The following is a 21,504-nucleotide window of genomic DNA, read 5'->3' as shown; positions in this document are numbered from 1 at the left end:
GCACTTTGGGTACCACGGGTTTCCATTTCCATACTTTACTTCTTTGAGTAGAGCATGAGATCCTTGAGAAGTTTCTAACCTCCGCACACATACCTTAGAGGGTAATAACCTCACTGGACCAGGGTCTGAAGGGGGCCTTCGGGCACCTGTCATCACCTCGGAGAACCATCAGGAAAGCGTCCAACTGAGAACTCCCAGGATCCCGCTGCCTGTGCAGGGCCCACAGAGTGTGGATTTGTGAAAACAACACCCGAGATAAGAGACAATAAAACACTGCTGTCTGTCTTAGGAGAGAGTTGATGCATAATTATAATTAAAACTGCATCTTAAATAAGAAAAGTATGGTATTTCAGAGACTTGATGAAAAGCTGGGATGGCCTGACTGGGGCCCAAACCCCGGAAATAAAAAGTATGAAAATGTTATTTTCTGAGTAAGAAATCATATTGAAAACCACAGGTCTGTTTCCAGTTCTTTCTGAGGTCAGCAGTATAGAAACCCATTTTATGTTGCAGTCCACCGGCTAGACTGTGTTCCAGACCATGGGTGTTGGACTCGGGCAAAACCAGGCTTGACTGCCAATTCTGTCTTACTACTTCTCAGGTAAAAATAAGCATTGTACTTCACCTCCTGGAACCTGAGCTTTTCTCATCTGCAAAATAAGAAAAACATATCATAAAATTGTAAAGAATAAATAACATAATCTATGTAAGAAGTGTATCATACGTCGTGCCGGGTTCGGCACGTACCCTAGCTCTACATGGGGATAAGCATTCTGAACCAGGAAAGCCACTTTCCTCTCATCATTCCTAGAGCTAATTTCTAAGCCTCCTCCCCACCCAGCCTCCTTCTCCTCTCTCCCATTGCCTTTTCTATACTTCTTTTCCACAGTGACCAACACCATACTTTCTTGCAAGATGATGTCTGACAATTAAGACTAAAATGTTAAAGTTCAGGGTGCCTGGGTGGCTCAGTCATTAAGCATCTGCCTTCGGCTCAGGTCATGATCCCGGGGTCCTGGGATCGAGCCCCGCATTGGGCTCCCTGCTCGGCAGAAAGCCTGCTTCTCCCTCTGCCACTCCTTCTGCTTGTGTTCCCTCTCTCGCTGTGTCTCTCTCTGTCAAATAAACAAATAAAATCCTAAAAAAAAAATAAAATGTTAAAGTTCAACCAGGAATATATTTTCTTAAAGATTGATTTATTTATTTGAGAGAGAGAGAGAGCACAAGCAGGGGCAAGGGGAGGGACAGAGAACTCCCCGCTGAGCACAGAGCCCAACATGGGGCTCGATCTCACGACCCTGAGATCATGACCTGAGCCAAGATAAAGAATTGGAGGCTTAACTGACTGAGCTACCCAAGCACCCCAGGAATACTTATTATTAAGAACAGTTTAGAGTCTGGTGCCAGAAATATAGACTCAGACTATTAAAAATGGAAGCTATGATTCTTAAAATGCTTTTTAAATGTAGTACCAGACATTGAATATTCAATTAAAATTGAATTAAAATGGATCAAAAATGGAACATGATTTTCTTTGCCAAAGGTAATTTTTGTTAATATAAAATACGTGATATCTACTTATACCATGAGGAATAAAGGGGATTTGCCTAAGGCTTCTGAAATATTAAAATTTATGGATGTACAGCCAAAGATCTGAGATTTAAGAAAATCTCTAATAAGAAAAGCAACAAGTAAAATAAACAATAGGAAACAAGCTCGTAAGAAACAGAGGAAATGCAGAAGTAGAAGGACATTTTAAGAATAACTAAAATTAATATGCCAAAACATAAGGAAGATATCATATTCATGAAACAAGAACAGACTTCAATAAAAAAGGGCAAAGACCAAAACAGAGCTATAAAAAATAAATTTATGATAGGAAAAATGAAATTCAGTTAGAAGGGTTGAAAGTTAAAAATTTAAGAAATCTCCTTTAAAAAAAAAATAAAAAGGGAAAAGGAGGAAAGACAGGAAAAAAAATAAGAAAATTAATGGATCTATTTCAAAATAACAGGTGTGCCAGATAGAGTGAAAGGAAAAAAGGGAGGTGTAAATCAAAGAGACAACACAGGAAAATTTCCCAGAACTGAAGGAGACACATTTCAAGACTAAAAGAACCCCAAATGATTCACACCACTCATCAGTGACAAAGAAAAATCCTAAAAGTTTCTGAAAGAAAAAAAAAAAGCAAAGTCAACCAGGCAAACATTTCAGGGATGCAAATGAGAATAGTGTATTTCTCAACAAAAAACATCTTAGAATTCCATACTTAGCCAAATGGCAGTGGTACATTTTAGTAGAAGAAAGCACTCAGGCATTCAGGATCTCGAAGATTTGACTGTGCATACACTCCTCAAAAAGCAATGTGAGACCCTGTTCCACCAAAATGGGTAAATATGCCAAGAAAGAGGAGGATGTGGAAACCAGGGATTGGGAGATCCAACCCAGGAGAGAGGAAAAGGAATTCTCAAGGTGAAAGTGAAGGGAAATCCTTCTGCAGCTAGAATATAATCAGTGCAGATTGGACTGGAATGACAGGGGGCTACTGCATGGATGTGAAAGGGAAAAAAGACATGATAGAGTTTTGTAAAGGGATGTACATTTTTGGTGAAGTATTTAAGAATGAATTCATGAAGGGTAATAGGAAACAAACAAATGGTAGGAAAAAAAATGAGGTGATTGTTAATTCCATGAAAAGCAAAACAAAGGAAATATAACTACATCCCCCAAATGGTTCAATTTTAGAGTTATGATAGCCACCGTATATTCATTTAACAAAAAAAAAAATTAAGATTTATTTATTTATTTTAGTTATTTATTTGAGAGAGAGAGCGAGCGAGTGTGTGAGCAGGGAGAGGAGCAGAGCAGGGGAGAGAGGGACAAGAAGACTCTATGCTGAGCACAGAGCCTGACCTGGGGCTCGATCTCACAACCCTGAGATCATGACCCGAGTTGAAACCAAGAGTCAGATGCTTAACCAACTGAGCCACCCAAGCACTCGTATTTAATAAAAATTTTTGATAAAACTACATTAAAATCATAGGAAGGCAAAATAAAGGGGTGAGTGCAGGGGAGGTGGTGAGGTTTAAATTAAATAATACCTTATCTCCTATAGGAACAAGATAGTAAGCAAGACTAAATAAAATTTAAAAATCAAGAAATATTTGAAAAATCAAAAATGGAAGGAAAGTCCTGAAACAAGTTATATGATAATATGAACCTAAGTACCAGAAGAACCAGGTAAAAGAGTTAGAAGTTTTTGTCTCTGGGAAATGAAGCATGGGATTGTGTTTTTTATTATAAGCCATGTAAAATTATATAATTTCTAAGACATATATTATCTTATGAAAAAAGAAAAAGTTGACTTAATTTTACAAATGAAGAACATAACTAGCAAATTATAAGAAATGTGAACTTTAGCTGGAAAAGGTCTTTAAATATATTTTTTAAGTCACATCAGGACAAACATACTTCTTTTCCAACAGTGTTACTGAGTTAAATCAGGGGCTGTGATATATACTGTGACATATAACAAGGAGACATTAGATCTGCAATCAGATACAAAGGTCTCTACGAAAGAGTCACAGTAATGAGAATATTGGGGTCCAAGTTGTAAGCTCGAGGGCACTTAGATTCCTTCCTGGGAAATACTGAACAACACAAGGCCATGTAATGCAGCAGAAAGTGCCAAGCAGAGGGGAGCTGATCAGTTAATTCTAAACTACTCTCATATAAAAAATAAGTAACATCCCAGAGTTCACTGTTCATCCCCAAAAAAATGTTGGGCAGGAGGGGTTTGGGTTTTGACCATCAGATAATGATCTCTAAAGTACAAAAATGTACTCGATGGTTACATTATTAGAACATCAAGATCATGGGAAATAATGGCACCCATTGGATCACATGGGAACCTGTGCTGGTTTGGGGTGTAATATTTCCAAAGAAACATAGATGGGAAAACTCCTGTGATAAGAAAATTCATTGTTGAAGGCAATGAGGATGTTAAACTTGGAGACAAGAAGATAGTATGATGCAATCATTGTATTAAACACTTACTGTGCTGTTAGATCAACAGAGAAAACAAGAAGCGCAAAACCCCGTTCAGGCACCTGCAGAACTGAAAGCCAAGTGAGGGACTTTGCTCTGTGCTCCTCTAGTGCTCTGCCTGTCTATGTCATTGCCATCACTCCGTATTATTATCATTGACTGTGACCTTCTGCAAGGCAACGTACGTGGTTTACTCACCTTCACGTCTGCAGCGGCCAGCACCGTGCCTGGCGTATGGCAGACACTTGAAGTCCTGGAGTGGGTAGATTTGGGCTCAAAGAACACCAAATGGTAAGAGAAAGCCAACAATGGACTGGACAGTCTGGTGAGATGATGAGTGCTTAGTCACCAGAGTAATCAAGAGGAATTAGAGTCCTTTCCTGGGTGACTGCTAAGATTTCTTCCAACTTAAGGAACTTTCAATTAATGTGGGTTTCAGCTCTGTTGATGTTAGACTCAGGATTCTCTCGTGATAGCTAATGGCTTCTATATTCTTACCTTTCTCAGGTAGATGGATAGCAGGGCACCAGAGGCGGGAAGAAAGTATGACTGCAGGGGAGAACACACTTTTGCCAATAGCCTTTAGTGAGTTTTCCAGTGTCCCAGAGGGAGATCAGTTACCGTAGATCAATCGAAGGGAAGTGGGGAAATGGCATGGGTGACTAACACAATGTGAAATAGGGCAGAAGGAAGGTGTGAGAAAGTTCCTTCTGGTTCAAACTTCCCATATCTTGAAGTCCTTGCCATTCCTACCTACCAAATCACCATATCAAGATCTCAAGGACAGAAAGAATTGGAGGAAAGAAATGAAGGAAATTATGGATGGGAGGATTGCCACATTGTACAACCCAGGGGACCACAGTGAACCTCACAGTCATGAGGAATGGTGCCCTCTGGATCTTGAGCAGTGCTCAGTCTGCACAGCAAGTCCTGGTGGTCCTGGTGAGACCAGATGCTGGCCAGATGAGGGTGTTTTATACCTGCTCAGAAGTGAGAAGGGTAAGATTGGTATCAAAATCCCGGGAAAACAGTACCAATAACCACAACCAGCTACCTCTGAATGTAATGAGATTTAAAATCAACCTATTTGCTAGACTGTTCTAAATTATACTGTACTGGGGCACCTGGGTGGCTCAGTCGTTAAGCGTCTGCCTTCAGTTCAGGTCATGATCCCAGGGTCTTGGGATCGAGCCCCGCATCAGGCTCCCTGCTCGGCGGGAAGCCTGCTTCTCCCTCTCTCACTCCCCCCTGCTTGTGTTCCCTCTCTCGCTGTGTCTCTCTCTGTCAAATAAAAAAATAAAATCTTTAAAAAAATAAAAAATAAATTATACTGTACTATCCTAATCTTGAGGTTGACTCTACATGTAGGTGAGACTAACTACATACCTAGAACAACTTTCTACTGAGTCAATATGTAATGTGAGGTGCCTTAGTCTCCCAAATGCTAGACACTTGCAAATCTGATGGCCATGTTTATTGTCCCCTGCCCGGGACTCATTCAGTGGTTCTATCATGAGGCGGAGAACAAGTGGAGTTAAGAGGGAGGTGGATAATAGGGAGTAGGTGGGAAATCAGAGGTCAGAGGTGCTGACAGCTGAGAGGAGTTGGTGAGCATGCGTCAGGGGCAAGTGCAGACCACTCACACCTATCTATTTTTATATGAACACTTAGCTGCCTGTGTCAGAGCTTGGAGGGCATCGGTACCCAACGTCCCCAAAGCCTATTTTAAGAGACTTCACTTCAGCGACTGATACCAACATCTTGCAAATTCTGCCAAATGACTGAACAAAAAGAGGGTCTGCAGCAGCTTTCATAACTGGAAAAGCAGAAATACTGCCTCACTACAAGTGTGTAGACTTCAGGGGGAGCTAGCAAGAAAATCATCAGAAAGAGGCCCCAGGGAGAAGGTTCATTGTATCCTGTAATACATTTTATACCCTCCACTCCTTCCCCAACATGGCTTAAGTACCTTTGGTTTTTATTTTCCTGTTATCTTTTAAGCTTTTTTAAATAAGTGGTATGTCTCCTTTTGAGGCAAAGATTTTATATTTATAAGAACAAATAAAGGTGCTGGGGTGCCTGGGTGGCTCAGTTGGTTAAGTGTCTGCCTTCTGCTCAGGTCATGGTCCTAGGGTCCTGGGATCGAGTCCCGCATCAGGCTCCCTGCTCAGCTGTTGGCTGATGAGTTCTGAAGATTCAGGGGGCTTGGAGGCGATTTGGTCCGCATAATGAAGAGGACACTGGATTCTCTTTCTGGAATAGGATACATGCCAAAATGTTCCTCTTATCCACTAATACTTTCTCACATCCAATCACAAAACTGAGTTTGCCAGGCTCACTTTAGACTTGGAAACAGGATACACTGCTTATCAAAGCACAAATGAAGAACAAGGGTGCCATTTCACTATCCTTCTGGCAGGTGCTGACTTTTGAGTGTTCTGCCCACGCAAGGTCTCTCCAATAACGATGATGTCTGATGCACGGTAGACGTTGAGGGTTAAGGGAAGCATTCGTGGCCACACTGGAGAAGAACCGTGGGACCGGTTGCCCTGAGTGACCAGTCAGAAGACTGAACAGTCTGGTTTCTGTCTCCAGGCCTCTACACGCTGCACCAGGCAGATTCTCGGGATGAGTAAAGGGTGGTCCAGCAGGTGGCCTCGTAGGTGCTGACTGTCAAAGCAGTTGACTAACATCTTCCCTCACTGGATGGCCTTCAAGGACAATGTTCCTGATCCTAAAAGGCTCTGCAGACCCGCACAAAACCTAAGTAACTCAAACTGAATCCTTGGAAAGAAAAGGGGAAAGTAAACAAGATTTAGATAACTGTGGTTAGAAAAATAGCTTCAGGATCATTTGGCCCGAGTGTTTAGAAGACTCAGAGGGCCTGAGGAATGCAGTGGATTCCGGGAAGATGGATATGAGCACACATTCCTTTACAACACCCAATTACTAAGCCTTCGTTTGTTTTCTTGGAACCAATCATGTCTGAAAAGAGGTCATCCTCTCTGAGGCTGGGGAACAAAAAAGGGCTCGAAGGTCCTAGTTAGACAAGACAAACAAGGGAATGGAAGAACATCAAATAATCATTAGACCATCCAAATTTTAATTCTAAGACAACAAGAGGCAATGCAATGAATACTCTACTGAAGGAGTCTTCACAGGGATCCCACTAGATACCCAGCCCCACAGTAAGACTTAGGTACCACCGCAAGGTCTGACCCGTAGGGTATAGCAGGGAAGCTAAGCAGGTATAATAGGGAGTAGTGGGGAACTGAGGTGAGCTGGCAAGCACATGATCTGGCTCAAAGGCAGTCCTCCTCAGTGCCAGTGGCCGCAGGAATGCTCCAAGCAGGTCCACGGTTGCCAGATCTCCTGTTGTTTCAAGAGTCATTCAATCTACAATTTTAAGTAAAATCTCACAACGTTGGCAAAACATTTTTTAGAATAATATTATTGAGACTAAAAACATGTCCACTGGCTGGATTCTGTCCATGGACCTCTGCTTTACAATGTCTGACTTAAATAAATAATCTACAGAGAAAGAACAGCAAAACTAGAAGCATCACACTGATTTCAAGCTGTTTTACAAAGCTGTAGTCATCAAAGCAGTATGGTATCAGCATAAAAACAGATGTGTAGATTAATGGAACAAAATAGAAAACGCAGAAACAAACCCATTCATATATAGTCAATTACTTTACAGCAAAGGAAGCAAGAATATACAACGGGAAAAAGACAGTCTCTTCAATAAATGGTGTTGGAAAAACTGCAAAGCCACACACAAAAGAATGAAACTGGACCACTACCTACACCATACACAAAATTAACTCCAATTAGATTAAAGACCTGAATATAAGACCTGGAACCACACAACTAGAAGAAAATATAGGTAGTAAGCTCCTTGACATCAGTCTAGGTGATGAGTTTTTTATTCTGACACTAGAAGCAAAGGCAACAGAAGCAAAAATAAACAAATGGGACTATAACAAACTGAAAAGCTTCTGCACAGCAAAGGAAAACATCAACTATATGGAAATGCAACCTACAGAATGGGAAAAAATATTTGCAAAGCATCTATCTGATAAGGGATTAATATCTAAAATATATAAAAAACTCATACAACTCAATAGTAAAAAACATACAATCCAATTAAAAAATGAGAACTGCATAGATATTTTTCCAAAGAAAACATATATAAATGGCCAACAGGTACATTTAAAAAAAGCTCAACATCACTCATCATCGGGGAAATGCAAATCAAAACCTCACACCTATTAGAATGGCCATTATCAAAAAGACAAGAAATAAGCGTTGGCCAGCATGTGGAGAAAGGAGAACCCTTGGGCACTGTTGGTGGGAGAGTAAATTGGTGCAGCCACTCTGGAAAACAGTATGGAGGTTCCTCAAAAAGTTAAAAATAGAACTACCCTATGATCCAGCAATTCCACTTCTGGGTATATACTGAAGGAAATGAAAACCTTCACTCGAAAACATAGATGAACCAGTATGTTCACTGAAGCTTTGTATACAAGAGCCAAGATATGGAAATAACCTAAGTGTCCATCAACAGATGAATGGATAAAGAAAATGTGGTGTGTCTGTGTGTATATTTATAATATATTTATAATATAATCTATATTATATATTAATATATAAATATATCTGATTTTTTATTGTATTATATATTACATTACATATTATATGTATATATTATATGCTATATATTATATATTTATTTTATATTACATATTATATATTTATTTATATTTATATATTATATATTTATTTTATATTACATGTTTTATATATATAATATACAATATAATATATATTACAATATGTAATATATATTATATATTTATGTATACCACATATTCTTTATCAAATCATATATTACATATAATAATATATATTTAGGTATCTTTATATACTTACATATAATGAAATATTATTTGACCATAAAAAAAGAAATGAAATCTTGCCATTTGCAACAACATGGATGGACTTTGAGGGCATTACACTAAGTGAAATAAGTTAGCCAGAGAAAGGCAAATACCATATGATCTCACTTATACGTGAAATCTAAAAACAAGCAAAAAAAACCCCTCAACAACAACCCCCCAAGCTCATAGAGACAGAAAACAGATGGTGGTTGCTAGAGGCAGGGGGGTCGTGGGGTGGGTCAAATGGGTGAAGGGAAATAAAAAGGTATAAAATAACTTAGGTTATCAAATCAATCCAATTTTTGGATAGCAACACAGACCCCAGCAAATGGAGCAGGCACCATGTGAGTAGCTGGGGACAGGATGAGAACTAAAAACTCCATCTTCTGTCCAGTGCTCATTCCTCTACAGTAACCACCAGCCAGGCACCCAAGACCTGAGAGCCTTTGCCCTTCTCTTCTCAAAACCAGTTGGTAGCTAAGTCCTTCATTCTATCCTTCATACTCGTTATATCTTCATTATGAAGGCAATGGTGGGATTGGACTGACTGATGAGAGAATAAGGAAGTTGGGAGGCTGTGGGCACCATTTCTGGCCAGAGGGACTGGCTCTTAGGCCGCATGATGCCCTTTCCTGTAATGCTATTAGACTGCGCATTTGATCCCTACCCATGAACTCCAATTGGGCTCCACCTCTCCTACGGAAGCCCTAGGACCACCTGGCTGAAAGTGATCTCCCCATCCTCTAAGCACTCCATATGTTCTACAAACCAGTCATTTGGCACTACCCGTCCAACTAGTCAGTCATTCCCAGCTTGGCACTCCCCGTGCTTAGGCTTCACCCTCACCCAGTTAACTCAGACTCAGCACCCAGGTTGTTCTAATGTGCAGCCAAGGTTGAAAACCTCTGACCTAATCTTCGAGCCATTTGAAGGTGAAAATGCCCAAGAGCAAGACCAGCTACATAATTTGCAGGACCCACCGAAAACAGAAGGCCTTGTTCTTTCTAGAGCAATCTGGTCATGGGTTTATCAATTTTAGAAATCTTTTCAAGATATGAGCTCACGGGGAGGCACCTGGGTGGCTCAGTCAGTTAAGCATCTGCCTTCGGCTCTGGTCATGATCTTGGGGTCCTGGGATGGAGCCCCCACAATGAACCCCAGCGCCAGGCTCCCTGCTCAATGGAGGGTCTTCTTCTCCCTCTCCCTCTGCCCCTCCCAGCCCAGCTCATGTGCGTGCTCACTCTCTCTCTCTCTCAAATAAATACATAAATAATCTTTAAAAATATATATATCGGGCGCCTGGGTGGCTCAGTTGGTTAAGCGACTGCCTTCGGCTCAGGTCATGATCCTGGAGTCCCTGGATCGAGTTCCGCATCAGGCTCCCTGCTCGGCAGGGAGTCTGCTTCGTCCTCTGACCCTATCCCCTCTCATGTGTTCTCTCTCTCTCATTCTCACTCTCTCAAATAAATAAATAAAATCTTTAAAAAAAAATAAAAATAAAAATATATATATCAGCTCTTGGCCTTGTTGCTTTTCTTTATTCATGTTTGTTTTACATTTCACTGATTTACACTCTTTATAATTTTCTTCCAATTAGAGCATTGATTTTCTTTTTAAAAGATTTTATTTATTTATTTAACAGAGAGAGACACAGAGAGAGAGGGAACACAAGCAAGGGGAGTGGGAGAGGGAGAAGCAGGCTTCCCGCAGAGCAGGGAGCCCAATGTGGGGCTCGATCCCAGGACCCTGGGACCATGACCTGAGCCGAAGGCAGATGCTTAATGACTGAGCCACCCAGGTGCCCCTAGAGCGTTGATTTTTTGACATTTCAGCTTTTTAAATACATATACATTCAATCCCAGGTATTTTGGGTTTATGTTTGATGTTTATGTCCAAGCTTCATGAGAGAAAAGGTTAGATGGTTGATTTTCAGACTTGGTTCTTTCTAATACATGCAGTTGGAGCTACGTATTTTCATCTAAACACCACTTTAGCGGAAATTCATAGGTTTTGATATGTCGTATTTTCGTTATGAGTCAGTTCAAAGTGTTTCTAATTTGCTTCCTAGTTCTTTTCTTTCCAAATATTTTGCCCCTTTTGAGTTGAGGTTTCCTAGATTTTATTGTGCCCATGGGTTATTTAGAAACGTGTTTCCTAACTCCAAATGTGTGTAGATCTTCCAGTTAACTATTTTTTTTTCTAATTTAATTCCACTGTGGTCAGAGAACATATTGTGTATGATTTCAGTCTTTTGAAATTTATGGAGGCTTACTGGGTGACTCATAGAATATGGTCTATGCTGGTACATGTTCCTTGTATCCACGAAAAAGTATGTAGTCTGTCCAAACTTCTTTGTGTTGCTATATATAGATACCAAATAGATGAAGTCATTTTTTATATTGTTAATCTTTTACATCCTTACTGATTTCTTGTCTGCTTTTAACAATCCATGAGAGATGTGTGTTAAAATCTCCAGCTACAATTACGTGTTTCTCTATTTCTCCTTTCAATTCTGTCACCTTTTCTTTATATATTTTTAAGCTATTATTTGGTGCATAGAAATTTAGGATTGTGGGACGCCTGGGTGGCTCAGTTGGTTAAACGACTGCCTTCGGCTCAGGTCATGATCCTGGAGTCCCGGGATCGAGTCCCGCGTCGGGCTCTCTGCTCAGCAAGGGGTCTGCTTCTCCCTCTGATCCTCTTCCCTCTCATGCTCTCTGTCTCTCATTCTCTCTCAAATAAATAAATAAAATCTTTAAAAAAAAAAAAAGAAATTTAGGATTGTTATATTTTCCTATTGATCTTTTTATCATTATGAAATAACCTCATTTCTAATAATATCGTTTTTTCTTAAACTTTATCTGTTGGCAATGTATGTTTACTAGCTTTAATTTTAGTGCTTGCTTGGTATCTGTTATAGCCACTTACTTAATTCTGTATGTTTTTTATACTTTAATGTGTCTTCTATAATCAACATATAATAATGCTTTTATTCCAATCTGATATTTGTGTCTTTTCATTTAAGTATTAGTCCATTGATAATTAATGAAATTACATTATATTTAGTTTTAAATCTATCATCTTGTTAATTTTTTCTATTTGTTCCCTCTCTATTTTTCCTTTATTGCTTTACTTATTAACCAAGCATTTTTATTATTCTATTTTAATCTATCAGCCTATTATACATGCTTTTATTATTATTTTAGTGATAATCCATGAGATTAAAAATACATCCTTGACTTAGTGTAGTCTATCTTTAGTACTTTTACCACTTCCTGAACAGTGCATAAAACTTAAAATAGTTTAACTTCACTTACACTGCTCCTATTATGTTTTGTTTTCTTAATTTGGTGCTATTGTTCTCATATATGTTAACTATATTTTATTTTTTAAAGATTTATTTATTTATTTATTTATTTATTTTAGAGAGAGAGTATGAACAGGGGGAGAGGCAGAGAGAGAAGGAGAGAGAGAATCCTCAAGCAGACTCTCCACCAAGTGTAGAGCCCCTCGGGGTCTCAATTCCACAACCCTGAAATCATGACCTGAGCTGAAATCAAGAGTCGGCTGCTCAACCGACTGAGCCACCATGCGCCCATCATTTATGTTAACTGTATTTTAAACCCCATAATCCATTATTAATTTTTATCTACCTTCATATTTACCCTTTGGGGTGTTCACTTGTTTTTATGTATCTGTACTTCCATCTGAGATCATTTTCCTTCTTTTTGAATAGTTCTCTTCAGTACTTTTTTAATGAGAATTTCTCTTTGTCTGAAAGTGTCCTGTAAGCGTTTTTCTTTCAACACTATACAGATGTCATTTCATTGTCCTCTGGCTATTAAAAAAATCAGTCATCAGTCTTACTCTTGCTGCTTTGAACACAATACATCTTTTTATTCTGCTTGCTATTAAAATGTTCTCATCTTTCAATTTCAGTTCTTTCACTGTGATGTGACTCAGCATGGATATCTTTGCATTTACCTGCTGACATTCTCTAACATTTTGAATCTATGGTTTGATGTCTTTTATTGTGTAAACCATATTTTAAAAAACAAGTACTTTCAAAAATATTGCTTCTGTCCCACTCTCTCTCTCTGTCCTCTTCTCTGGGGAATCCAATCCATACATTAAACCTTTATATCATGTGTCCTATCTTTTGTGCCCATTTTATTATTTTCCATCCTTTTTTCCCATTCTGTACTTTAATCTGGATATTTGTATTGTCCTTTCTTTAGCTTACCAATCCTTTCTTCTGTTAAGTCTAATCTTATATTAAAACCATTCATTTAACTATTAATTTTACCTAGAGTATTTTTTTCAGTTTTAGAATAATCATTTGAGGTATATGGAGATGGTATGCACACACACACACACACACATCGGTAAAATTTTCTGTCTTTCCACAGTTTTCTTGAGGATGACAATCATAGTTATATTAAAATCTCTGTCTGATAATATCTAAGTAACTCGTGAGACTTTTTATTTTGATACTTTTTTCTTAGTTTTCAGTCATTTGATCCTAATTTTAGTGTGGCTTGTGGTTTATTTCAAGTTCTGGACATGGCCTATGAAAGACTCTGGAAGATGTTTTCCTGCAAGTTGTACTGATGTTCCATCTGGCAGACAGAGAGCATGCGCACTGATCATCATGATCCTGTCATGGGCTAATTTTATGCTGTCAGGCTTGGTCTGTTTAAGCTTTGCCCTTTCTTCTGTGACATAGCCTTTATTCCTAAGACTAGGCCCTTCTGGGAGCTCAATCAATATTCTGTATTATTGACCAAGGCCTCTCTTCTTTCATGGGTCTTAAATTCCAGTCTCTCTCTCCCCAGCACCATGGGGCTGCTAAAATCCCTGGTCATCTCTCTACATTCCAAGCTGCAACTTTCGGCTGGTTTCAGGTTTGCCTGGTGCACGCTCGCCTTAAGAGTGGGCAAGTGTTTCCAGGGGAAAACGTGTGTAGAATTTTTGGTTCCTTTCTCTACAGGTCCTTTCTTTGTGCAATTTTGCTTCTTAAGCATCCACTTTTGTAGCCCTGAACTCCAGCCTCTGTCTCCAACCCAGTGGGACACTCACTGAATGCTGTGACCCTGTCCACCCACGCAGAGAGCTAGCAGCTGCTATCAGGAAAGAGCAGGACAACTGTGGAACTCCCCATGATGTGCTCCCTTCTCTCAGGGACTGCCCCACATCTAGTCCTGCCTGCACTGATTGCATTCCAATGCCTTCAAACAGTTTATATATTTTTTCCAGCTTTTATTTTGTTTTAGCAAGAGGGTTAGTCCATACTAGCCACTCTATTATGGCTAGAAGTGATGATATGCCCTCCCCCACCCCAAACCTCCCTAACACTTCAATTTAAATAGATATTTGTCATCGGTAATATTGTTTGCCTCCTTCTGAGGCACTTTAGCTGCATATTCACAAAGAGAGGAAAGATGGGATCTTTTCTTCCAGATGTTTTTAAATTGACAATTATTTAATTTAAGGAAATCCTCAAAAATTGCATAGCCATAGTTTCCATCCCAAGAATTACTAATATCTGTACCTTCAGTGGGTAACACTACATTCTCCTGCAATGGTGGACTAGGATGGTCCAGGCCCACACTACTTCTGATACAAAAAAGGCTGGAAAAAATATAGGAAAATGTATCTGGAGTCATTAGAGAACTGCCGAGAGAGTGAGGACTTGAAACAACAAAATTCAGGGGCTGCGGGTGAAGGGGAGGGAAGCCAGATGGTGAGCCTGATGTTCTGTGCCACTTTGCCCTTGAAGCACATGCTGATTCCAAAGCGAATGGACAAGACTCGGTAGCTGGTCCTTGTCAATCATCACTGGAAAAAATTAACAAAACTTTAAGTACCAGCCTCTGGGACCCAAACTCCTGCCTCATGACTCATGTCATCAGATATCCAGAGCCCAGAGGATTTATTCTCTAATTCACTAAGAAAATATCTGCGGCTAGAAGATGGGACTTGCCTGGGCCTCGCCCAGCAATCCCCAGTAAGGAGCAGCCCAATCAGAGACAAACTAGCTGTCGATACCGCTAAGGAAATCTGAGGGTGAGCTTTTACAGGGACTAAGCACAGACATCGCAGCAGTAAATATAGTAGCTGTCATCGATCGTGGGCCCACTACCGACCCGGTGCTGGGGGAAGGGTCTTAGACCCACACTTCTCCAAGGGAAGGCCCCAGGTCAGCTTCACCAGCGTCGCCAGGGAGCTGGCCAGACATGCACAATCTCAGGTTTCACCTAGTGAGTCAGAAACTGCTTTCACACAAGATCCCCAGGTGATTCATATATAAGTTAAAGTTTGGAAATGGTGGCCGAGACTCATTGTTTCTTTTCTTTTTTTTTAATGTTATGTTAGTCACCATACAGTACATCATTAGTTTTTGATGTAGTGTTCCATGATTCATTGTTTGCGTATAACACCCAGTGCTCATTGCAATACGTGCCCTCCTTAATACCCATCACCAGGCTAACCCACCCCCCCTGCCCTCTAGAACCCTCAGTTAGTTTCTCGGAGTCCATAGTCTCTCATGGTTCGTCTCCCCCTCCGATTTCCACCCCCCCCCTTCATTTTTCCTTTCCTTCTCCTAATGTCCTCCATGATATTCCTTATGTTCCACAAATAAGTGAAACCATATTACAATTGACTTCCTGTGCTTGACTTATTTCACTTAGCATAATCTCCTCCAGTCCCATCCATGTTGATGCAAAAGTTGGGTATTCACCCTTTCTGATGGCTGAGTAATATTCCATTGTATATATGGACCACATCTTCTTTATCTGTTCGTCTGTTGAAGGGCATCTCGGCTCTCTTGAGACTCATTGTTTCAACCCTCATAATGACTCTGTGAGGGAGGTACTATTCTTAGCTCCATTTAATAGATGTGAAAACAGCTTCTCATGTGTTTCTCTTTGGCAGGCTATCCATCTGCCTGTGGCTAGCAAGAGTGGAGCCAGACCTCGCACCCAGGTCTGTCTGACACCTAAGTGACACACGTCACCATGACACAACACTTCCCACTGGTTCCTTCTACTCTTGGTGTCTGCTGGAGTTGGACATCATGGAGGTCCAGCATCCTTCAACTGTTAACATTGTTGTTAAACTTTCCTTGCATCTATTTTTTTTTCAAATTTTTATTTAAGTTCTAGTTAGTTCACATACAGTGCAGTATTGGTTTCTGGAGTGGAATTCAGTGATGCATCACTTACATAAAACACCTAGTGCTCAACACAACAAGTGTCCTCCTTAATGCCCATCACCCATCTAGCCCATCCTGCGCCTACCTCCCTCCGGCAACCCTCAGTTTGTTCTCTATCATTAAGAATCTCTTATGGTTTGTTTCCCTCTCTTTTTTTTTTCCTTCCCATATGTTTGTTTGTTTTGTTTCTTAAATTCCACATATGAGTGAAATCATACGGTATTTGTCTCTCCCTGGCTGACTTATTTTGCTTACCGTAATACTCCCTAGCTCCATCCACGTCCTGGTACCTATATTTGAATTGTGTTATGGGCTGAATTATCCCCCCCGCCACCAGATTCATATGTTGAACTCCTGACTTCAGTCCCAGTACCCCAGAATATGATTATATTTGTGGATAGGGTCTTTAAAGAGGTCATGAAGGTTAAATGAGGTCCATTAGGTGGTTCCATAATCCAATATGACTAGAATCTGTGTAAAAAGAAAATAGGTGTTATGGACTGAATGTTTGTGTCTCCCCAGAATTCATATGTTGAAACCCACCCTCCAATGAAATGGTATTAAGGGATGGGCCCTTTGGGAGGTAAGCAGGAATAGATGGGGCCATGAGGATGAAGCCATCATGAATGGGGTTAGTGCCCTTATAAGAGGCCCAAGAGAGTAGGCTTCTGCTCTCGGCTCTTTCTGCCATGTGAAGACACGAGGGGAAGTTAGCTCTCTCCCCCCGAAAGACGGCGGTCACCGGTCCATAACCACGCCGGCATGCTGTCCTCGGACCTCCAGCCTCCGCAGCTGTGAGAAGTAAGTTTCTGTTGTTAACAAGCCACCCAGTCTGTGCTACCTTGCTGTAGCCACCCTAGCTAACGAAATACAAATCAGTAGATCTATTTCATGGCCCAAGCCTGCTGGTCTATTTTAACTTGCACAGCCGATCTAGATCTAGTGATCCATTAGAGACAAACTTCAGGGTAAGTTTTGATGTGTCACGGTTACTGTAATTCTATATCCATATATAGACACACAGGTTGATGAAAAATTAATTCCTTCAAATCTCAATATCTGGAGATCAAAAGATAGCTGTATGATTATATCACATACCAAATACGAGGCGTTTTTGCCTGATCGAGTTTCTGGGCTTCGCTGATCTAGACTTAAGAGGAAATGACAGACCTGCACCCATGTAAGTATAGGGCAGGAAGAAAATGTGGCTATGGGGAGTGGGGCCCCAGAGACTACTCAGGACTTAAAACTAGCCTTTCCATAATAAATCACCTCTTCTAAGCATGGCTGTGTGTTAAAAAGAAGGCATGTTCCGTTATCTCAGGAGGCTGAAAGTTAAAAGGCCTAATTTAAACAATTTTAAAACCTAATTAATGGCAACAAAATAAGTGTGGATTTGATGCAGAAAGAGCCGGCTCTGTGGACCAATTTGACGTAAATGAACAGTGCTGATTCTTTAAACCCCAGTGGCATCATATGCGGTGTTCCAGATACAGTCACACGAGTTTAGTGGGACAAATGCAGAAGTTCAGAGGCAGACTGGAGCATGAACCTTCCAGGTCTCAGGTAGGGCAGGAGGTGGCTTGGTTCCCAGGGTGGGCATGGGACCCCTCCAACTTCATCATCACTCAAGGCCAAGCCAGCAGAACAAAACTCAGCTCCATTGTGTTGTCTGGGTCACCTCCTGGGCTACGTTACCCCTCGGAGCTTCACCTCCCACAGTGACAGTGCTGGGGATATGACAGAGAGCTCTCACCAGGGGTTAACGCCCTTTGTTTTTAGGAAGTCGGGAGGAACAAGAGATAGACAGAGGGTGTTGGTTTCTACAAGTATGCACAGTCCTGTAAATGCCCTGCCCCTTCGTGTGTGTGTCCTGCAATTCCTTACAGTATAGCAAAGGACTCATTTCCCCTTGATTTGGCATTCTGGGTGGAGTGTTATTAATGATCCTCTCTGGAGGTGTGCCCTGAACAGGAAAGGGAGAAGATTTTATCTCCAAAGCCACTGCTGAGGGAGGGCACCAACTCGATCTTAGGCAGTGGAAACTGATAATCCAGAGTCCATCAAAATGTGCTTGGTGTTAGGGTTACTGTGAAGTTTCTCCAGGCGTGTAAATCACTAGCTAAGCTACCACTGTGTCCATGTTATTTTAATTTTCTTTTCCTAGTTGTTTTTATCTCTTCATCCTATTTTCATCTATCGTGTAAGTTTTGTTTCCATTTTTCTTGTTTATAAAACATGTTCCTAAGGTTCAAGTCACTGAACCTCAAAACCCAAATAAAATGGCCACCTCATTTAATCCTGAGTTGTGCTTCTTTTAAAAGACAAAAGTGGGGAGTAATTGGAACCCTTGTGTGTTGCTGGCGTGAGTGTAAAATGGTACAACCTCTATGGAAAACAATATGGTGGGTCCTCAAAAAGTTAAACATAAAATTACCATATAAGCCAGTAATTCTGCTTTAGATATATACCTCAAAGAATCAAAAGCAGGAATTCAAACAGGTATGTGGACACCCATTTTCATAGCAGCATTATTCACGATAGCCAAAGATGGAAGCAACACAAATCTCCATCTGCAGATGAATGGACCAACAAAATGGTCTATCCTTTCAATGGAAAATTATTCAGTCTTAAAAAGGATGTTTTTACACAAGCTGCAGCATGGATGAACTTTGAAGACATTACGCTTGGTGACTAAGCCTGTCAGAAAAGGACAAACATTTGATATGATTCCTCTTGTATGAGGAATAAATAAAGTTATCAAGTTCGTAAGGACAGAAGGTAGAATGGGGGATGCCGGGGTTGAGGGGAGAGGAGAAATGGGGAGCTGTTGTTTAAAGGGTACAGACTTCCAGTTTTGTAAGACAAACAAGTTCTGGAGAAGGATGGTTGCGAGGGTTGCATGATACTTCATGCCACTACACTTGGAAAGGTAAGTTTTATGTTATGTATATTTTACCATAATTTGGAAAAGGCACAAATTGGAAGCCAGCTGAGGGGGTTGTTTGATTAATGACACTCTCAGTTCAGATGGAACACAGATGTTTCTGTGGCTGTCACGGACAAGAGCTAGTACCACAGATGGATCTGGTGGGAAGTGTGTGTTCCTCTGAGCACTCTTCACATCAAGCAAGCAAAGTAAAAAGGGCAATATATTTTTTTCTTTCAGTTACTTAAAAATAGAGAAGTGAATTTAGGTCGATGTTCTTGATAGCTCTGTTTACTTTCCATCTCAAAGAATTCCTTCCTATTCTGGGAAAAACTAACGAACGTTTTGCATGCATTTCCATGTTTTCAGAGCATGAGGAATGTGATTGATGAAGGTGAGGATGGAAACTGCCAAGTCCTTAGGAAGGGTATGTTTTGAAACTAAACCCCACCACCCAAAGTCCTTTTCCTCAGACTGTCTGATACTCAGACATAATTTATTTTATTTTATTTTAAAGATTTTATTTATTTATTTGACAGAGAGCACAAGCAGGGGGAGTGGGAGAGGGAGAAGCAGGCTCCCCGCTGAGCAAGAAGCCTGATGCGGGACTCGATCCCAGGACCCTGGGATCATGACCTGAGCAGAAAGCAGCTGTTTAACTGACTGAGCCACCCAGTTGCCCTGACATAACTAATTTTAATCAGCCAGAAATCGTCAAGGGCATCGTATGTATGTGTAGCTTGGTGGTTCTTTCACACCCCGCCCCATGTCAGGATTTCTATGTTCACACCCTGCAGTGACAGAGAACATTGACCATGATTCAATTTCAGCATGCTCTTTTCATAAAAATTAAAATCTCTGGACCACTTCAATGAACTTGAAGTCAGAGTTTCCATGCCAGGGCTTCGGAAAAAAAGTATTTGGTGACCAAATATTTTATGTGGTTTTGTGGTCCAAATTTTACTCACAAGCCCTAAGAGCTATTTTCATCTCATTTTATTGATCCAAATGTGAATACTGGACGATAGAACAGGCACAGAGTACGGGCTACTTCTGAACAACGGAAATGTCCTCGGGCTGCTTGGCCAAAATGCACAGTGAACAGAATTTTAGAATCATCTCCTTTTTGTTAGGTTCTAAAACTGGGAGTTCAAAGGAGCTTCTAATGGGAAGTAAAGCAGAGGGCTGGCTCCAGTCTGGGACGAGTTCAGGCAGGGCCCCTTGAGAAGAGTTAATGGGCCCTCTGGTTTCACGCAGGCTGCACTGAGCGTGGAACAGGGCAAGGCCAAGTGGGGGCAAGGAAGGCAGCCTGCATGGACAAGAATGTTGAACAAGAGCTGTTATTCCCCTCGCCGGTGTAGACATTTGTGAACTCAGATTCTCTTGATTGCACTAAAGTGGCCTGTTAAAGCACCCCAGGGAATGGAACAGTTCACTGAAATGGCCACCATTCATACTGGGGCCTGGGAACGGGCACCCAAGAGGAAGGGCAGATGGCAGAAACATTAAGAAACTGGGTTTCAGTCTCTGGCATGTACGATTGTGGGACTATTAGCAAGTTCCTGGACTTCTCCAAGGCCAAGTTTCTTGATCTATAAAACAGGGACTGCCTACCTCACGAGCTCTTGGTCGGGATGGAATGAGATAAGGCAGGTAACACACAGTACAGCAGCTGGTGTGTGGTAAGGCGTGTGCTGGTTATTAGATCCGGGTGTTCTTTCGGCTGCCATGGGCCACGGGCGAACCACCTGTCAGCCAGGCAGCTGGCGTTTACGGGGTACCTGTTGGTCACCCAGCACCCTGGGAGGTGCTGAGAGGTACATGCTTGGAAGACAGGTGATCCTGGACTCTACAGACCAAAGAAAGAAAGAAGACATCTATTTAAATGTGGGTTGTGATAAATTACATCAGCATTCAGAGAGGACTTGGAGCTGCACCTTTTTGGGGGGAGCCTCTGAGCGGGCGGGCAAGTCCCACTGGTCTGCCAAGCCTGTTCCTTCCTGGCCTCGTGCCTACAGGCCTCATCCAGACATGGCAGAGCAGCTTCGACATCAAATAGGGTCCTCTTTAGGGTGAAGATCCCTGATTAAGAGATGAGGACGGGGGGCCTGAGAACAATTATTTCTTGGCTTGACATTGGGCCACTCTTGGGGCATAACCATGGAAGGGAACCTAGTTCGGTGATTACTTTGTTGCCAAAGAAATGATGCTCAAAAACTGTGATCTTGTTCCTTCTGTTCCTTGTGGTTCGCTTGCTCTGTATGTCCACGAATTTAGGTTGAATAAAAATTTGTACCCAAAAAGGTGACTTACTTTCTTCTTATGCCAAGACTCCTATGAGGTATGTGTCCTTGCGTAGCGTCGAGTTT

The 21,504-nt window shown here is 41.1% G+C and overlaps 1 protein-coding gene across 2 annotated transcripts in view; it reads right to left on the bottom strand.

Annotated features, from left to right (window-relative positions):
* FHL2 (four and a half LIM domains 2) overlaps positions 1 to 21,504 on the bottom strand; it is a 131,295-nt gene that overhangs the window by 72,217 nt on the left and 37,574 nt on the right. The window lies entirely within an intron of this gene.

Source organism: Leptonychotes weddellii, chromosome 10 (assembly GCF_054177405.1).
Source record: "Leptonychotes weddellii isolate Sample4059 chromosome 10, ASM5417740v2, whole genome shotgun sequence".
Classification (NCBI taxonomy): domain Eukaryota; kingdom Metazoa; phylum Chordata; class Mammalia; order Carnivora; family Phocidae; genus Leptonychotes; species Leptonychotes weddellii.
The sequence above is the reverse complement of the archived record's forward strand: the minus strand, read 5'-3'. Positions and strand labels throughout refer to the sequence as shown.